Genomic DNA, 5,700 nt, shown 5'->3' with positions numbered 1-5,700 from the left:
TTAAGATGAAACCTGCCCAATGTAACTCAGGGTGAATGTAAACAGACACTAACATTAAGCTTTCAACTGTGGCTGTATATTAAACGACTTATATCCACAGACATCTGCAACTGGTCCGCCGGCCAGAGTGACCGTGCGGTTCTAGGCGCTACAGTCTGGAACCGAGCGACCGCTACGGTCGCAGGTTCGAATCCTGCCGCGGGAATGGATGTGTGTGATGTTCTTAGGTTAGTTAGGTTTAATTAGTTCTAAGTGCTAGGCGACTGACGACCTCAGAAGTTAAGTCGCATAGTGCTCAGAGCCATTTTTGCAACTGCTCAATAATGCTACACTATGTGATCAAAAGTATCCGGACACCGACCAAAACATACGTTTTCATATAAGGAGCATTGTGCTGCCCCTACTGCCAGGTACTCCATATCAGTGACCTCAGTGGTCATCAGACATCGTGAGAGAGCAGAATTGGGCGCTCCGCGGAACTCACCGACTTCGAACGCGGTCGGGTGATTGGGCGTCACTTGTGTCATACGTCTGTACGCAACATTTCCACACTCCTAAACATCTCCAAGTCCGCTGCTTCCGATGTGATTGTGAAATGGAAACGTGAAGGGACACGTACAGCACAAAAGCGTGCAGGTCGATCTCGTCTGTTGACTGGCAGAGACTGCCGACAGTTGAAGAGGGTCGTGATGTGCAATAGGCAGACATCTATCCAGACCATCACACAGGAATTACAAACTGCATCAGGATCCACTGTGCCTACTATGACAGTTAGGCGGGAGGTGAGAAAACTTGGATTTCACGGTCGAGCGACTGCTCATAAGCCACACATCACACCGGTAAATGTGCCTTGCTTGCTGTAAGGAGCATAAACAATGGACGATTAAACAGTGGAAAAACGTTGTGTGGTGTGACGAATCACCGTACACAATGTGGCGATCCGATGACGGGGTGTGGGTATGGCGAATGCCCAATGAACGTCATCTGTCAGCGTGTGTAGTGTCATCAGCAAAATTCGGAGGCGGTGGTGTTACGGTGCGGCCGTATCTTTCATGGAGGGGACTTGCGTCCCTTGTTGTTTTGCGTGGCAGTGTCACATTGATGTTTTAAGCACCTTCTCGCTTCCCACTGTTGAAGAGCAATTCGGGGATGGCGACTGCATATTTCAACACGATCGAGCACCTGTTCATGATGCATGGGATGTGGCGGAGTGGTTACAGGGCAATAAAACCCCTGTAATGGACTGGCCTGCACGGACTCCTGTATCCTACAGAACACCTTTGGGATGTTTTGGTACGCCGACTTCGTGCCAGGCCTCACCGACCGACATCGATAGTCTCCTCAGTGCAGCACTCCTTGAAGAATGGGCTGCCATTCCCCAAGAAACCTTCCAGAACCTGACTGAAAGTATGCCTGGGAGAGTGGAAGCTGTCATCAAGGCTAAGGGTGGGCCAACACTATATTGAATTCTAGCATTGCCGAAGGAGGGCGCCACGAACTTGTAAGTCATTTTCAGCCAGGTTTCCGGATACTTTTGATCACATAGTGAATATTATTTTATTTTCATTAATTAGTAGTTGAGCCAGTTGAGGTTAGTATTCCGATGGAGCGTATTGAAGTTGACATGGTCATTCATAGAGCATGATGCTTGCCACTAAAGATCTGTTCATTGTGACCAAAGATTGCAAAATGTTCCGTGTCTTATCTTTTGTCGTAGATCGTCTTGTGTAGCAGTTACCCTCATACCCTCACGCATAAAGTGTTAGGTTTTCTCACAATTACGAACTCTCCAATGGCCAGCGTAATGCTGTCATGTAAACCTCTGCATGATTAATCTAAGACGCGCACATCCTCCTTTGGCGTTTTCAATCAATCCTAAGGCGTCAGATCCACTTAGCCCCTTATAGTGCTCTGCCCTATGTGCTTATGCATCCTCAGGACTAAAAACGTCAAAGAAGCAAGGGATCAGCATCGCACTCTCTTTTTTTTTACGTTTGGGCAGTAAATGAGGAACAGTGAACTGTGGCGACGTTATTACCAAATGAGTCCAAAATGGACCAACGTGCTGTTATTCTTTTCTTGGCTGCCGATGAACATAGACCGGTAGACATCCATCAGAGAACAAATAATTTGTATGGGGCAGCCTGTCTGTCGAAAACCACCATTATGGAATGGTGCACCAAGTTCTGTGCTGGTCGCGGTTCGACACCAGACGCTGGTCGATCTGGGAGGTCAGTCTCATCCATTAACTTAAGAGGGAGGCACGCGAGCACTCATTCTATAGCCCTGATCTCTTCCCATGTGATTATCACATCTTCAGAGTCTTAAAGAAAAAAGAACCTTGAGGGTTCGTCGATTACTGTCGCACGAGGATGTGAAGCAGGCAGTTACGAAGCTCTTCACTCAGTGGGACACGGCGTTTTACCAAACAGGTATCTTCACCTGGTGCGTCGGTACCGTGATTGCCTCAGTGCTCACGGTGTTTTTCATCTTGGGCATTAATAACCGCTTCAGCTATATTTTGGTTCTTTATTACTGTACCACTACCGGCTTCGTGGTGTTAAAGCCACATCTTCAGGTGATATATGATTAAAACATTAGAGCGGAAAAGCTCGTTTTTTTTCTCAACAGTCGTTGTCCGTCAGATACAAAGCACCGCTAAAAGACGGTAATGGCATATCGATTTTGACTATAGGGGTTTCGACCGGAAACTTTTTTATCACCTTTTATAATGTATCTATCGTTTTTCTTAATCAAAGTGTAAAAGGGATCTTATATTGAGGAGCAATACTCAAGGATGTTTGAATACGTCGAAGAGACCTGGAGACACTAGAACGTTTCAGGCTGATTGTATAACGGGATCAGATTTTAAACTGTAAGGCATTTCCGGAGGCTATGTGGGGTAACCACGTATTCGGAAATGTAGCCCACCATCAATGCCATCTGAGACATATGATAAACAAACAAATGTATAAAGATCATATTGTACATCCTAGTGTAAAAACATGTGATTACTTACATGTTGTAAACCAGGGTCGGCCTCGGCATGCCAAACTGCTCGTGAACCAGATGTGAGGACCGCGTAAGTGCAGAGACTCGCCCTGTCTCAGCTTTGGCCGCTAGTTGTCGTAAGGTCTCGATACAGCGAGGCATTCCTTTTAGGATTGTAGTGGGGCATTTTTCGATGGTCGCTGCTTTCTTCAGTTCGGTAGAACTGGTAAACAGCGCTGACACCACGATCGCTGCTTGTTCCCAATATACCGGGCGATCAAAAAGTCAGTATAAATTTGAAAACTTAATAAACCACGGAATAATGTAGATAGAGAGGTAAAAATTAATACACATGCTTGGAATGACATGGGGTTTTATTAGAACCAAAAAAAACAAAGTTCACAAAATGTCCGACAAATGGCGCTCGACAGCAAAACGTCAGTAACTGCGCATGACAACCGTGTATAAAAGAAGCTGTAATGAGAGAGAGAATCAGATGCGCCAGCAGTCGTAGCATGTTGACGTTACCTGAAAAGTCGCTTTTAGTGAAGCTGTATTTTCAGAATGGGGAATGTGCTAGTTCAGCGTTACGATCCTATCGCCATAGGAAGCGAATTCGAACGGGTAAAGGTCCGTTGACAAATGCAGCTGTGGCGAGAATGATTTCGAAGTTCGAAGCCACGGGTTGTTTAGACGATAGACCCCGTAGTGGCCGACCGAGAACAAGGCGTAATGCTGCTGAGACAGTTCGTCTATGCACGGGGAAGTCAGCGTTCGTGCAGTCGCACGTCGTACCGGCATTCCAGACACTACTGTTTGGTTGGCACTGAGGTTTACCCTCCGATGTTATCCGTACAAAATCCATCGGCATCATGAACTGTTACGTGGCGCTTTAGTGAAGCGGAGGGCATTTGCGGTGTGGGCGTTTCAAAAGATGGCGGAAGATGACGATTGGTTGAGTAACGTGTTGTTGACCGACAAAGCTCATTTCACGCTCCGAGGGTCTGTCAACGCCCACAACTGTAGAATTTGGGCTACCGAAAATACTAGTGCTGTTGTGGAAACTCCATTGCACGACGAGAAACTCACAGTATGGGTCGGATTTACCACATCTCCCGTTATCGGGCCTTTTTTCTTCGAGGAAATGCGTGATTCTGGTTTTGTAATTGCTACCGTGACGGGTGAGAGGTACGCCGATATGTTACAGAATCGCATCATCCCCAGCCTGGCTGATAAACACCTGCTGGAAAGTACGATGTTTATGCAGGATGGCGCTCCACCCCATATTGTTAGACGCGTGAAAGATCCCTCGCGCGCGTCGTTTGGTGATGATCGTGTGCTCAGCCGCCACTTTCGTCATGCTTGGCCTCCCAAGTCCCCAGACCTCAGTCCGTGCGATTATTGTCTTTGGGGTTACCTGAAGTCGCAAGCGTATCGTGATCGACAGACATCTCTAGGGATGCTGAAAGACAACTGTAAGTAGGCTGTTTATGTTTTCTTATTGGCAACGTTACGTAGCGCTCTGTATGAAAACCACTGGCTGTGCTGTGTGCAGTCTGTGGCTAGTTTGCATTGTTGTCTGCCATTGTAGTGTTGGGCAGTTGGCTGTGAACAGCGCGTAGTGTTGGGCAGTTGGAGGTGAGCCGCCAGCAGTGGTGGATGTGGGGAGAGAGATGGCGGAGTTTTGAAATTTGTAAGACTGGATGTCATGAACTGCTCTATATATATATATATATATATTATGACTATTAAGGTAATTACATCATTTGTTCTCTATCAAAATCTTTCATTTGCTAACTATTCCTATCAGTAGTTAGTGCCCTCAGTAGTCAGAATATTTTATTTAGCTGGCAGTAGTAGCGCTCGCTATATTGCAGTAGTTCGAGTAACGAAGATTTTTGTGAGGTAAGTGATTTGTGAAAGGTATAGGTTAATGTTAGTCAGGGCCATTCTTTTGTAGAGATTATGGAAAGTCAGATTGCGTTGCGCTAAAAATATTGTGTGACAGTTTAAACACAGTCATGTATAATTTTTCAAAGGGGACTTTTCATATGTCGACCCTTAGCCGAGGATACCTCACTGGAATCTTCTGATTTTTTCTTGTAGTTTGTGTAATTAGTGTAGATTTTGTTTATTGCTAGCGCGTAATTGTAGAGAGAATCTCCTTTGTAGTTGCAGTCTTTCATTGTTGTACAGTAAAACAGGTGTGGCACACATGTAAATTTGCACCAAGTATTTCGCAGCTTGCAATTAACTAGATATTATTTTCAGCGCTATGTTAATGTGTTTTCTTATTTTCTGTGTTATCGTGTGAAATATTGTGACAATAATGGCGTGTGAAAAACGTTACACTAGGCTCCAAAGTAAACAGAGAAATAATAGTGACGACGGGCGTAGCTTACTAGCACTGCTGTGTGATGAATTAACAGACATTCAAAGTAGTAATTTGGTAACTGTGCATAGGGAAATGGAGCGGGCGTCAAATAATGGTGTAGACAGTGAAACAGGTAGTGAACAGGGAAGCATTATCGATCGATCGGTCGGCAACAGCTCGCCTCAGGAATCGGAAATGACAGAACGCAACATTGCAAATACTGTACACTCAGGTTTTGGGTTCTCACCGTTTTCTGAAATGAGTCAAGACACATTTTCCGCTTGTCAAAATGTGAATGTTGCCGGTGCAAATTCACTGCCGAAAAGCACTGAGGA

The sequence above is a fragment of the Schistocerca serialis genome, chromosome 4 (assembly GCF_023864345.2).
Source record: "Schistocerca serialis cubense isolate TAMUIC-IGC-003099 chromosome 4, iqSchSeri2.2, whole genome shotgun sequence".
NCBI lineage: Eukaryota > Metazoa > Arthropoda > Insecta > Orthoptera > Acrididae > Schistocerca > Schistocerca serialis.
The sequence above is the reverse complement of the archived record's forward strand: the minus strand, read 5'-3'. Positions refer to the sequence as shown.